The sequence below is a fragment of the Capra hircus genome, chromosome 7, assembly GCF_001704415.2.
Source record: "Capra hircus breed San Clemente chromosome 7, ASM170441v1, whole genome shotgun sequence".
Taxonomy (NCBI): domain Eukaryota; kingdom Metazoa; phylum Chordata; class Mammalia; order Artiodactyla; family Bovidae; genus Capra; species Capra hircus.
The window spans coordinates 83,299,800-83,315,541 of NC_030814.1; positions in this window are offsets into that span (position 1 = coordinate 83,299,800).

Sequence of the window (15,742 nt, forward strand, 5' to 3'; positions counted from 1 at the left end):
GCTACTCACATATGTAATTCTTTAAAACCATCCCTGACACATTTTTTTATGTATTAAGCCTAATTTATTTAGAAAATAAAAATTATTTGTACACATACGTACAGATGCAGAAAGAGCAATCTTTTCAAACAATAAATGCATTCCTGTCTCTCCTCTTTTTTTTAATTGAAGTATAACTGATTTACAATGTGTTTATTTCTGGTGTACAGCAAAGTGATTCAGATATATATGTATATATATATATATACACACACACACACACACCCTTTTCCATATTCTTTTCCACTCTAGGTTATTACAAGATACTGAGTATAGTTCCCTGTACTGTACAGTAGGACCCTGTTGTTTGTCTGTTTCATATATAGTAGTTTATATATGCTAATCCCAAACTGCTAATTTATTCCTCACCAATCCCTTTTCCCTTGTAACCATAAATTTGTTTTCTACCAGACACATTTTTGGGGGGCAGTGGGGCTGTGCTATGAAGCTTAAGGGATCTTAGTTCCCTGACCAGGGATTGAACCCAGGCCCCCTGCAGTGGAAGCACAGAGTCCTAATCACTGGATTGCCAGAGAATTCCCTACCAGACACATTATTTAATGGTTTTTCCTTTCATTCCACAACTCACCCTAATTTATAAATTCATAGAGTCAGACTGAAATTTTTCCAACCTATATGTTAATTGTGTTGTATGCTGTTTTGATTTATGTATCCTAAAATTTCAATTTGGATGATACTTTCCTTGTTTATCTGTTTCTGGTGATCTAAAGGATGGATGGATACCTATAACATGGACACTAACATGTTGTAGACAGCCCAGTGAATTCTGCTCTCAAGCATTGTTTTAAAGTCAGAATTGTATTCATCTGTAACAGTTAATATTGACATTTGGGATCCATAACCTGATCTTCTTACAAAGGAGCTCAGTGATATAATACTTCTCATGCACTTCTTTTAAGCCTGTCCTCGCTAATAATGATATTACCAGTTCTTGACTTTACAAAACAAAATCAAAGACATTAAATGGAGCGTCTTTGACCACTAGTATTTCCAGCACTTTTGTTTTTTCCAGATGCTAAGCCTTGCTCTAAACAATGTACAGATTCAATGCAATCCCTATCAAAATTCCAGTAGCGTTTTTCACAAAAATAACAATCCTAAAATATGTATGGAACTACAAAAGACTCCAAATAGCCAAACAAAGCAACCAAGAGAGGAACAAAAATTGAGGCACCACACCCCCTGGCTTCAGATTAAATTACAAAGCTACAATAATCAAAACACTGTGGTACTGGCATAAAAACATAGATCAATGGAACAGAATAGAGAGCCCAGAAGTAAATTCACACATATATGGCCAATTATGACAAAGGAGTCAAGAAGATTCAATGGGAAAAGGACAGTATCTTCAATAAATTGTGAGCGGAAAACAAGACAACTATATGCAAAAGAGTGAAATTACATCTCTATCTTATACACAAAAATTCACTCAAAAATGGATTGAAAACAGTTATTGTCTAAATTGACATTTTTCTAAGGAAGACATACAGATGGCCAATAGGCACATAAAAAGATGTTGAATGTCACTAAACAGGAAAATGCAAATCAAAACTATAATAAGATATCACCTCATATCTGTTAGAATGTCTGTTATCAAAAAGATGAGAAATAATAAATGCTGGGGAGTTTGGAGGAAAGAGAACCAACCCTTGTGTACTGATGCTGGGAATGTAAGTTGATGCAACTAGTATGGAGGTTCCTCAAAAACTTAAAAATAGGACTACCATAGAATCCAACAATACCACTTCTTGGTATTTATATTAAGAAGATGAAAACACAAATTCAAAAAGACATATTCACCCCCATGTTCACTGCAGAATAATTTACAGTAGCCAAAATATGGAAACAACCTAAGTGTCTACATAAGGTAAATGGATAAAGAAAATGTAGTATATGTGGTGTGTGTACACACACACACCCATAAAAAGAATGAAATCTTGCCCTTTATGACATTATGGATGGATCTTGAGGGCCTTATGCTAAGTTATGTAAATCAAAGAAAAACAAATATCTATGATCTCATATATATGCAGAATCTAAAAAATACTGAAAATAAAACCAAGCTCATAGATACAGAGAACAGTTTTCTGGTTGCCAGAGTCAGGTGGGGTGGAAGTGGTGGTTGAAATGGGTGAAGGAGATCAAAAGGTACAAACTTTCAGTTATGATATAAGTCATAGGGCTGTAATATTAATACTGTATGGCATAATTATAAGTTGCTAGAGTAGATCTTAAATTCTCATCACAAGAGAAAAATCAACTCTGTACGGTGACTGATGTTAACTAGACTTATTGTGGTGATCCTTTAGCAATATATACAAGTATTGAATCACTGTGTCGTATACCTGAAACTAATATATGGGATATGTCAATTATACCTCAATTTTTAAAAAAGAAAAAATTTTGGTTTTAGTTACTCCTGCTAAGGCAAAATTCTTTTTCAGTTATCTGTTTTTAATCTCCTAAATGGCTGTTCTAGCTCTTAATTCTGTCTCCTGTAGAGAACAGAGAAGACTTCTTCCTCAAAGAATATTTTTAAAAGCCACCAAGATATATTCGCTGTTATAATAATGTTCAGTGAAAACAGCTGAGTGCAAAATTATATGGCAACTTCTACATAAAAACATTGAGCTTTGTGGACAAATCCCTGGAAGGAAATACAGAGTAATGAGAATACTTGTTTTATTCCAGTGGTGGAATTGTGAATAGCCAGTAATCTCTGGACCCAAGCAGTATAGGCTCTTGCCCTCCCTCATTCTTGGTCCTGGCCAGGCAATGATCCCATTGCCCCTTCAGCCTTTCTCCATACAAAGATTATGACTGTGAACTCTATTCCTTTTTGTCTGCACATCCATGGGCCACAGTAGGAACTCACAGAAATCTTCCCCAGGACCTAGCACTAGGGATTGCTTGCCCCTGGATGAAAGTGACCTTAGCCAGATGCGTTCAAGGCAGTAGAAGCAGGAGAATAACGGTTTTGCTGGCTGCCAAAGGAATGTTTGTGCAGTTCTGTCTAACCAGCAGCATCCTAACAGTACTTCAATATTTTAATATTTATTTTTAATTGATTGATGATTGCTTTATAATATTGGTTTGATTTCTGTCATACATCAACATGAATTAACCATAGGTGTACATATGTCCCCTCCCTCTTGAACCTTCCTCCCACCTCCCACCCATTCCCACCACTCTAGGTTCTTACAGAGCCCCAGTTTGAGTTCCCTGAGTCATACAGCAGATTCTCATTGGCTATTGATTACATGTTAGCGTGGATGCTTCCATGCTACTCCGTTCATCTCACTCTCTCCCACTTCTTCACCCTTGTCTGTAAGTCTGTTCTCTATGTCTGCATCTCTACTGCTGCTTTGCAAACAGGTTCATCAGTACCATCCTTCTAGACTCCACACATATGTAATAATATACAATATTTGTTTTCCTATGACTTACTTCACTCGTATAAAAGGCTCTAGGTCCATCCGCCTCATTAGAACTGACTCAAATGTGTTCCATTTTATGGCTGAATAGCATTCCATTGTATGTATGTACCACAGCTTCTTTATCCATTCATCTGTCGATAGACCTCTAGGTTGCTTCCATGTCCTAGCTATTGTAAATAGTGTTTCCAGTTTTTAACATCTTTATTGAGATATAATGTATGTATATAGTAAACTATACATGTTTAAAGTACATGTTTTAAGTATATACCTGTGAAACCATCACAGAATCAAGAAACATATCTATCACCCCCACAAGTAATTTCTCTGGGAGCACTCTCTATGCCCCTCTCCACAGCCTCCTCCCCAGGCAACCACAGATCTGCTTTCTGTCTCTATATATTACTGTATTTTCTAGAATTTTATATAAGTGGAACCCTAGAGTCTGTACTTTTTTGTCTGGATTCTTTTATTCAAAGTAATCCTTGTAAGATTTATCTACTTTTTGCATGTTTCAGTAACTCATTTCCTTGTATTATTTAATAGTATTTCACTGTCTGTATAAGTGAAATATCATATAAATCTTATCACTTAATACTATTTCACTGTATGTGTGAATATATATATGTATACATATAATGAAATACATATATATATACCTCTGAGATATATATGTAATACATATATTTTTGAGATATATATATAATATACATATAATGAAATATACATATAACACAAATTGTTTGCTCATCAGCCTGTGGATAAACATGCAGGTTGTTTCTAATTTTTATTTATTACAAATAAAGCTGCTAAGAACATTTCTATAAAGCCTCTGTGTAGATATACCCATTCACTTCTTTTGGGGAAACACCTAGGAGGGAATGGCTGGGTCATATGGCAGGTATATGTTTAACTTGTTAAGAAAGTGTCAAACTTTCTCCCAAATGTGCCGCTGAACATCAGCATCAGCAAGGCGTGAGTGCCAGCCCCTCTGCATCTTCACCAGCATTTGGCATGATCAGTCTTTGAAATTGTAGGCTTTCTACTATAGCAGTTTTAGACTTTCTACTGTGTTACGGTATTTCACTATTGCCCTAATTTGCACTTCCTTAATGATTACTGATGCTGAGTATTTTTTCATGTGCCATTTGACATTATTTGTATACCTTCTTTGATAAGAAGTTTTCTATCCATTTTTTTAATTGGGATGTTTACTTAAGTTTTGAGGGTTCATTATATATTCTAGATAAAAGTCCTTCATTACCCATGTGATTTGCAAATATTTTCTCCCAGACTGTGGCTTGTCTTTTCATTCTCTTTATGTCTCTCAAAGAAAGCTTCTCTCCTTTCCAATGCTCTGCTCTGCCAACTCTAGCCACCTGGGTTTTTCTCCTACCTCCATTTCTGCAACCCTCATTCTGCCTAGGTTCCCTTCCTGCAGCCTGAACATTCTCTCCAGGAAGTCAGCTGGAGCAGTCTCACCTCCGTTGTTTCTCTTCTCTCAGGATTAACTGTCCTTCAGTACCTAATCTCCAGCATCTTGAAAACCATTGTTTATACATTTTTTCTGGATTTTCTTCATTCATTGGGATGGTAAAATCAAAATCAAATGGAGATTCTTTGAAAATTCCCTGAGCAGACAAAACCAGTTTGGACATAAAAGAGAAATTCAATGTAGTTTATTTTATAAGACTCAGTTGACCTGGGTCATTTCTTCTTCATGCTTCTGGAAATCATAACCAAAACTTGAAGTGTTTCCCAAGGTTCATATGAGGTATATATCCTGACCAATTTTCCCTCTCGGTTAGGAAAAGCCTAATATGCTAACCAATAACTGAAAATTAAACAGTTCCTGCCTTTCCACTATGTGAGCTGCTCCATAACAATATACCCCTGAGCCTCACAGCATGAGCCTCATCCCATGTTTGGTTTGAGTGCTCCCAGTTCGTGGGCTGTCTTTTTGATGTGTGCACAATCAACTTCTACTAATTACCACTCCAGTGGGTCACTGATTTTACTTCAGTTGTTGCTGAACTTTTGACACACAGACAGCAAATCTAGCTGTGTTACTCCGTCCTGAGTGGAAATAGAATTCCCAAACCAGAGAAATTTGATCTCAAGTACTGTGAAATAGGTAGAAAGAACTGTTAACTTGAACACACCCCCACACCATATACAAAAATAAACTCAAAATGGCTTAAAGATTTGAACATAAGCACGATACCATAAAACTCCTAGAAGAGATCATAAGCAAAACATTCTCTGATGAAAATCGTGGCAATGTTTTCTTAGGTTGTCTCCCAAGGCAGTAGAAATAAAAACAAAAAATAAGCAAATGGGACCTAATCAAACTTACCAGCTTTTGCACAGCAAGGGAAACTATAAACAAAATGAAAACACACCTTACAGAACAGGAGGAAATATTTGCAAATGATGTGACTGACAAGGGCTTAATTTCCAAAATATATAAACAGCTTATACAACTCAACAACAACAACAAACAAACATCCCAATTGAAAAATGAGCAGAAGATCTAAATAGGCATTTCTCCAAAAAGAAATAAAAATGGTCAGAAGGCACATGAAAAGATGCTCAGTATTGCTGAGTATTAGAGAAATGCAAATGAATGCTACAGTGAGGTACCAGCTCACACCAGTCAGGATGGCCGTCGTTAAGAATTCTACAAATAAATGCTGGAGAGGATGTGGAGCAAAGGGAACTCTTCAGCACTGTTGCTGGGAATATAAGTTGGTACAACAGCTATGGAAAACAGCATGGAGGTGCCTGTAACATAGAGTTACCATATAATCCAGCAGTCCCACTCCTAGGCATATATCCAGACAAAACTGTAATTCAGAATGATACATGCACTCCTATGTTCATAGTCAAAACATGGAAACAACCTAAACGTCCATCAACAGTTCAGTTCAGTTCAGTCGCTCAGTCGTGTCCGACTCTTTGTGACCCCATGAATCGCAGCACACCAGGCCTCCCTGTCCATTACCATCTCCCAGAGTTCACTCAGACTCATGTCCATCGAGTCCATGATGCCATCCAGCCATCTCATCCTCGGTTGTCCCCTTCTCCTCCTGCCCCCAATTCCTCCCAGCATCAGAGTCTTTTCCAATGAGTCAGCTCTTCGCATGAGGTGGCCATCAACAGATGAATGGATAAAGAAGACAGGGTGCATATACACAATGGACTACTACTGAGCCATAAAAAAGAATGAGATAATGCCACTTGCAGCAACAAGGATGCAACTAAAGAGTATCATACTAAGTGAAGTCAGAAAAAGAAAGACAAATACCACACGATATCACAATATCATAAAATATGATACACAATGAACCTATCTGTGAAACAAAAACAGAATTACAGATATAGAGAAGAGCCTAGTGGTTGCCAAGAGGGAGGAGGTAGGGGGAGGGATGGAGTGGGAGGTTGGGGTTAGTGGATGCAAGCTATTATGTATGGAATGGATAAAAACCAACATGCTACTGTATAGCACAGAGAGTTATATTCAGCGTTCTATGATAAACCATAATGGAAGAGAATATTTTTAAAAAAAGAATTATATACATGTATAACAACCACTTTGCTGTACAACAGAAATTAACACATTGTAAATCCATTATACTTCAAAAGAATTGTTAACTTGATGATGTAACCAAGCAGGGTCCTATGAAGCCTTCTCAGAACAAACTCCAACCTCCCCATGTCCTCTGCCTGTCTCTTGTCTGTAGAAAAACCTTAACCTCATAGGCATTCCCTGAGTTCCAAAGAGTAAATTTAATCGGAGAACTGAGAAAATGCAGAAGGAAGGGAAAACAGTCCAGCAAGATGAAATAAAAGTTTAGCCATTAAACAAAGTCAAGGACCTTTTGTTCCTCCTCAAGAACTACAGATAAAATTCTGAGCCATGACCTCTGAGCTGTTTTGCAGATCCTGAAACCAGCACCAAGTGGAAGAAGTTAACTGTATGCTGCCCACAAGCACAGTAGAATCCCAACCCGTTGGAACCAGAAGGTTGATGATGTTGACTCTCTATTACCTCACCACCAGCCAATCAAAAGAATGTCCGTGAGCGGATCACATACCTCATGACCCCCTCCTTCACTGTCTTTAAAAACCTTTCCCTGAAAGCCTTTAGGGACTTTGGGCCTTTTAAGTATTAGTTGCCTGAACTCCTTGCTTGGTGTAATAAAAGCTGCACTTTCCATCACCACGACCTGGTTCATCAGTAGACTGACTTTACTGCAGCAGGCAAGTGGACCCAAGTTCGGTTCAGTAACAGTGACAGTAAAGAAAATCAGAACACAAAGACAGCGTGGAAATAGCAAACCCAGGTTTGGAGGGAACAAGAGTCAGGTGGCTGAAACTATCTGAGCTTAGAAGCTGGGGACAGGCCGGGTGGAGCTGAAATTCAGCCTTCTGCAGAAGGGGCACGTCAGGGGGCAGTAATGTGTCAGAGGGGGCATAATGAGGCTGGTTCTGCAAATGCTGGATAAACTGCAAACCGGATCCACCTGCTGCTCCAGAACAAATTGCCAGTGCCAAGCCAAAGCCATGAGAATAAGGCAACACGAGCCTGGTGGGCTGCAGTCCATGGGGTCGCCAAGAGTCAGACACGACTGAGTGACTTCACTTTCACTTTTCACTTTCATGCATTGGAGAAGGAAATGGCAACCCACTCCAGTGTTCTTGCCTGGAGAATCCCAGGGAGGGGGGAGCCTGGTGGGCTGCTGTCTATGGGGTCGCACAGAGTCAGACACGACTGAAGCGACTTAGCAGCAGCAGCAGCACTGTAACAGGAAGAAGTTAAGAAACCGGAACTAGGCACAATCCCTTCTTCCTGTCCAGCCTCACAGGCTCTCCCTAGAGCCCTATGTTAGCAGAATCTAACAGGGAGCAGCTGGCAAAACAGAAATATGGTTTGAAAAGTTGCAACTTGAGCAGCACAAAGCAGAGTGCGAAGGAAGGGCCTTAAGCTAAGAAAGAATCCCTTAATAACGGCTATGAGGCACCCCTCGGGCTATGCAGCATCCATACACATCCCTTCTATAGACACTTGAACTCTCACGTAAGAAACACAACTTTGTCTCTAACACGACGCAACTCTACTTCATGCAAAGGAAGGCAGTCTCATCCTTACCTGAAAATGATGAGATGCAAAGTCCTGACGCTGGTTGTATCCACTTCTGTGATCTAGCACCTTCCACAAGCTACTTGGAGACCAGACTACCTCCTCCGTGAGTTCCTCACTTCCCCCTCCCAGCCCCGCCCCGCCCCAGGCATAGGTGTTTGGTGGTTCAAAGCCTCAGTGGTTGAGGTGCCGCAGAAACGGGCTAAGAACTTGATATGCTCCACAGTGCACGTGTCTGTGCTCAGTGACAGCTCCCAACTCAATGAGTTCTTCTGGGGTGGGGAGGTGACCATCCTCTGAAGTGTCCAGGGACCTGTGCATCCTGCCACCTTCTCTGATCCCCACACCATCCCCTTGATGAGCCTGGGCTCCGGTCCTTGTTGAGTCCTGGTTGCACCAGCAACTCTCAGAGAAGAGGGCTGCAGAAGAGGAGGGGCCTTGAGGTGTTGAAAGTTCCACTCCACACCCTCACTATCCAGCTCTGCCCACCTTTAGCTGTGGGAGCACCGAGGAGGCATCCACTGCCCCTGCCGAGGCCCCCTCAGTGAGGCTGAACTTGCCCTCTTGGACCGCTTTTCCAAGGAAGAAGATGCAGGCCTCACGTCTGCCCGCATCAGTGAGTTGGCATCAATGTGGACAGAGTCATACAGGCTAAATCGGGGTCTTGGGAAACAGGAGGTCAGGGAGAGGAAAAGGAGGAAAGGCCCACCCCTGCTGATCTGAGCTAAGCTTCAGAGCTTCTCACCCAGGGCTGCAGAAGGAGAAGGCAAGCCTGCAGCTCTGCCAGGTTACCAGGATGGCAGCACACGCTGATTCAGGGAGGTCCCAGTGCCCCATCCTCTGGTCTCAGGGAGGGTGTGAAGAGGGCAGCCAGCTACCTGAAGCAGCGGAGGCAATCCCACACCTGCACCTGTCTCAACTCCACCCCGCCTCGCCAGGAAGGAGTGGCTCCTTCCCCAGGGCTCTAGCACCGCCAGCCACCTCCTTCTCTCTCCCTGGTATCTGCCCCCATCCCCAAGTCTTGTAACTCCAGGAGACATTTCTGTATGTTACTGGACCAAGGATAAGAAAAATAAAGAATTCAAAGCCCCCCAAAGAGTTTTAATTTAAAATAAATAAAATTATTTTTCATTATCCCTCAAATTTGGTCAGAGTGCTATCTGAATATTCTGCTCTCTAGTGACTAAATTATAAAGTTAGCTTCCAACAAAACAGTGTAGAATATTAAGGGGTAGGAAAAAGAAAAAACTGTTGCTATAAACAAATATTAATACAAACCATAGAAACACACACACACACACACATACACACAGGAAACAAGAGAATACACATAGCTGCAATAGCCTTCATTTTTGTAACTAATCACAAAAACAAATTTATAATCTTCTTTCATCTTCCACTACCCTTTACATCTTTTCTTTGACCTCAGAAAGAACCTCAGGTGATCAGAATTCTTTACCTGGCAAGGTGACTCAAATCTTTATTCCTGAAGGGTCTGAATTCCCAGAGCCTTTCTCTCTCTTTCTTCTTCTCCCCACCACATTTTGTTGGTAGTGGTGGTGGTTGTGTATTGGCTCAATGGCATGAACAAACCAAAATAGATATTTGGCAGTCTTAGCTTGCAATTCAATAGAAACATTTGTCCATTAGGACAAACATTTGTCTGCTCCAAACCAGCAGAGTTCAAAATTGCAGGGTTGGGGGGCAAGAATCCCCACAAGTAGATTATTATTAAATAGTAATAGTGAAAGGAAGACTCCCCTGGGGGTCCAGTGATTAGGAATCTGGCTGCCAGTGCGGGGGACATGGGTTCAGTCCCTAGTCCGGGAGCCACATGCTGCATGGCAACTAAGCCAGGCAACCACGGAGCCCATGTGCCCTCGAGCCTGTGCTCCTCAAGAACACAAACCACTGCAGTGAGGAACCTGAGCACTACACCAAAGAGTAGCCACAGCTCACTGCAGCTAGAGAATGTCCACACACAGCAATGGAGCCTCAGTGCAGCAAAAAAATAAAAAAAATTAACACGTTTTGAAAAATATTGAAAGGAGATACACTTAACTCCAACCTTGACTCTCAGGCCTGTGTCTATAGGAGAGGCACGCATATGTTGGTTTCTTTCTTCATCCTGGAAGACAGAACCCTATGCTTTCAGGGTGTATCTTCTAACTGGTAGCCTAACAGGCCCTTTACGAGGCCATGCTCTATCTTATTAAGCCAGCAGCTTCTGAGTGATGGAGTATGTGGCAAAAAAAAAAAAAAAAAACAGTGGATTCTGTGGGCACTAGCCCTCTGCTGAAATTCTGTATCATGAAATGAGTTCTTGATCAGAAGCAATGTGGCATGCAGTGAAGTCACCATGATGGAGAGTAAGGCAGAAACACGGACAAGGAAGGCAGATCCATATCGAGAACACGTATCTGTTCCAAAGAGAAATCTTTCCCCTCCACCCTGGAAGAGGTCCCGAGCAACAGTCTTGCCACCAAGTTGATGGCTGGTCCACAGAGGAATGACGTTATATCAAAGGTTGTTGCCAGGTTAGGCACTCAGATGGAACACCCCTGGTGAAGGGAACTTTGTGTGGTTGAATCTAGAACAAAACTTCATGACAATCAATATTCATCCCCTATTTAAAGATTAACATCTGAATGTGCTGTTTTACAATAGATTAAACAAGGACTCTAGCCCTTAGGGTCGCCCTTTCAAACAACAGAGATAATCACAGTTTCCGGTCTGCCCCCCCACCAGCACTGGACTTGTTAAAACACTGTTTATTAAGTGGATACCTAGCTGGGCAGTCAAGCCGAGATGGTCACCTCTCAGGGAAGTGTGAAAAAATTTTCCAGATTGCTTGGCTTTGCAGGGTTCTGCTGGCTACCTCAGGAGAGAAGAGCGGTGAGTGAGCCAGCTGCATCTCTTCCATGGCACACTTCCTCATTTTCAAGGCTGTGGCAAATTTCCATTCAAGGGTTAAAGCTGCCCATGGGGAAATTAAACCATTTCTTGCTCAACAAAGAAATAAGGACAACAGCTACATGATAATGCAGGGGCTCTGACACGCTTGATCTGTATAACGTTGCATGGAGGATTGCGATACGCTGTTGGCTTTGCAGACAAGCATATGTGACCCAATTTGTTTGCCACACAGTTACTCCAGAGAGGTAGAGTTTACTGTCAGAAGAAAAATGAAGGCAGAGTACTGATTGCACAATCAAAGCCGAGTGGCTGCCGAACAGAATACAATGCTGTGTAAATCCTGAAGCCATCCCGGAGTAAAGAAAACTAAATAACAAGGAGAAAGAAATACTAGAAATGAAATACTGGGTGATTTCCACTTGCATCTCCCCCAAAATTCAGTTACCTTTGGTAACTAAAATAGGCGTGAGCTCTATTTTCTTAGTACTACTTAAGGTATATATTTAATTTTCTTAAATTCCCTTAAAAAGCTTAATTCTATGGTTTTGATTTTAGGTTGCAAACACTTAAAACCTGCAGCAGTAAGTTCTCAGTTTTGCCAGTTCTTTTACTGTCATGTAACCAACTAAATTTGTATGTGGATTTCATGTTACTTTCTGTGTATTTAATCATGAAATTTAATTTTGCATATTTACTTGTAATGTTTCTTTTAAATAAAAGTGACTAATTTTGTTGATTAAAAACAGGGGGAATAAACAGTCTCCATCTGGGCTCAAATTCCTCCCCATGAGCAGAATCTGACTAGCAATCTTAATAAAAGAAGCATTTAGAAAGATGGTAATGATGACCCTGTATGCGAGACAGCAAAAGATACACAGATGTGTAGAGCAGACTTTTGGACTCTATGGGAGAGGGAGAGGGTGGGATGATTTGGGAGAATGGCATTGAAACATGTATACTATCATGTAAGAAACGAATTGCCAGTCTATGTCTGATGCAGGATACAGGATGCTTGGGGCTGGTGCACGGGGATGACCCAGAGAGATGATATGGGGTGCCAGATGGGAGGGGGGTTCATGTTTGGGAACTCATGTACACTCGTGGTGGATTCATGTCAATGTATGGCAAAACCAATACAGTATTGTAAAGTAAAATAAAGTAAAAATAAAAATAAAAAATAAATAAATAAAATGTTAAAAAATAAAGAAGAAGCAAATAAGCTCTGGGTCACCATACACATCCTTTGTTGTCATTGTTGTTTAACTCTTAGGAATCCTTGAGAGGTTTTCAAGTGGATTTTTACATCCTTCCGTATGAACAATTAGTATATGATATTGATGCTTTCCTCCAACACTTTTCTTTAATGTGAACGTGAAATTCAACTTAAGGCAAGTCTGTTTTGTAGGCTTATGACTGTATGATCTTACTGCCCAAATGGATTTATTTAAAACTTTATTTAAAAATAAAGTTTTACATATATAAAAAAATAACACAGTCTATGGACTTTTTGAGGGGACTGAGCTTCCTTAAGACTCCTGATCTTTTTCCTTGTACTTTCAATATTAGTTTCAAAGAACAAATAATATGAAAACCAGTATCCAAACATGAGATGAATTTGGCCTAAGAAGCAACCGTAAACCTTTCTGAGCAATTGATTCATTTCTCCATTTGAGGGACAGATAATTAAATTGGGTGGGAATCCACCTATGTCAAGTTGTAGTCTCTAGAAGATGGGTTTAGTCAGGGAAGGAAAGAACATGCCTGGCTCCAATCAGAACTAGACTCTTCCATTTCTGCATGGAGCCTAAATGAAAGTTAAACGTTTGCTAGCTTCAGATGAAGACAGCAGAATGCGAAGACCCTAGGTTCACTTCCTCCCATGTGGACAGCAAAATTACAACTATTTACAGAGCAACTTCTGGTGAAAACAACCTGAAGACCAGCAGAAAAGATTCTGTGCAACCAAAGACATAAGCAGGGAACCACAATGAGACGGGCAGGAGGGTAGAGATGAGGTATAGTCCAGGTCCACATCCCCAGCCAGGCAACCCACAAACAGGAGGGTAATCCCAACTGCAGAGGTTTTCTCAAAAGAGGGTTTGAGCCCCACCTTGGGCCCCCCAGCTCAGAGTCCTGCAATAGGAAGACAAGTCCCCAGATCATCTGGCTTTGAAGGCCAGATGTTTTGGGAGAGTCAGAGGGTTGTAGGAATCGAGCTCCACTCTTCAGGGCTCACATGAATATCTCATATGCTCAGAGACCTAACACAGAGGCAGTAATCTGAAAGGAGCCTGATCAGACCCCTTCTGAGCCTCCCAGAGTGGCAGGAGGCAAATGGGTTTCCCCTTGGGACATAAATACTAAGAGCAGCCATTTGAGAAGCTTGTTCTACCACAAGGACACTGGTCCTGCAAAGTGCCATTTTGGAGTCCTCTCTCCAACCTGCTAGCATCAGGGCTTACCTGCCCACCAACTGGATCAGAAGCAGTCCTGAAAACCCTAGACTGCATAGCCCCCTTACCTCTGAACCCAGCCCTGTCCACCAATAGGCCAGCCCCAGCCCCAGGGTTCCCTGGGATGTGCAGCCAGCAAAGCCATGACCTTACCCTACCCAACAGCAGACCAGCAGCTTATGTATGAGGCAGGGCCTGGCAGCCAACCAGGCCAGGGCCCAGCCCTACCTACCCGTGGGTCAACAGTAGTCAGCCACACCACAGCAGATGGGCCCATACAGCCCATCTGTATGCTGCAGGGGCAGCACTCAGTTCAGTTCAGTTCATTTCAGTCACTCAGTTGTGTCTGACGCTTTGTGACCCCATGGACTGCAGCACACCAGGCTTCCCTGTCTATCACCAACTGTGGGAGCTTACTCAAACTCATGTCCATTGAGTCAGTGATGCCATCCAACCATCTCATCCTCTGTCATCCCCTTCTCCTCCCACCTGCCTTCAATCTTTCCCAGCATCAGGGTCTTTTTAAATGAATCAGTTCTTCACATCAGGTGGTCAAAGTTTTGGAGTTTCAGCTTCAGCATCGGTCCTTTCAATGAATATTCAGGACTGATTTCCTTTAGGATGGACTGGTTGGATCTCCTTACAGTCCAAGGAACTCTCAAGAGTCTTCTCCAAAACCATAGTTCAAAAGCATCAATTCTTTAGCGCTCAGGCTTCTTAATAGTCCAACTTTCACATCCATACATGACTACTGGAAAAACCATAGCTTTGACTAAACAGACCTTGGTTGGCAAAGTAATGTCTCTGCTTTTTAATATGCTGTCTAGGTTGGTCATAACTTTTCTTCCAAGAAGCAAGCATCTTTTCATTTTATAACTGCATTCACCATCTGCAGTGATTTTGGAGCCCCCCCAAAATAAACTCTCTCACCGTTCCCATTGTTTCCCCATTTATTTGCCATGAAGTGATGGGGTCAGAAGCCATGATCTTGGTTTTCTGAATGTTGAGTTTTAAGCCAACATTTTCACTCTCCTCTTTCACTTTCAACAAGAGGTTCTTTAGTTCTTCGCTTTCTGCCATAAGAGTGGTGTCACCTGCATATCTGAGGTTATTGAGATTTCTCCCAGCAATCTTGATTCCAGCTTGTGCTTCATCCAGCCCAGCATTTCACATGATGTACTCTGCATGTAAGTTAAATAAGCAGGGTGACAATATACAGTCTTAATGAACTCCTTTCCTGATTTGGAACCAGTCTGTTGTTCCACGTCCAGTTCTAACTGTTCCTATTTGACCTGCATACAGATTTCTCAGGAGGCAGGTAAGGTGGTCTGGTATTCCCATCTCTTTAAGAATTTTCCACAGTTTGTTGTGATCCACGCAGTCAAAGGCTTTGGCGTACTCAATAAAGCAGAAGTAGATGTTTTTCTAGAATTCTCTTGCTTTTTCGATGATCCAACAGATGTTGGCAATTTGATCTTTGGTTCCTCTGCCCTTTCTAAATCCAGCTGGCAAAATACTCCTTATTGCAAAATTCAGACTTAAATTGAAAAAAGAAGGGAAAACCACTAGAAAATGCAGGCATGACCTAAATCAAACCCCTTGATTATACAGTGGAAGTGACAAATATATTCAAGGGATTAGATCTGATAGACAGAGCACATGAAGAACTATGGACAGAGGTTCATGACATTGTACAGGAGGCAGTAATCAAGACCATCCCCAAGAAAAGGAAATGC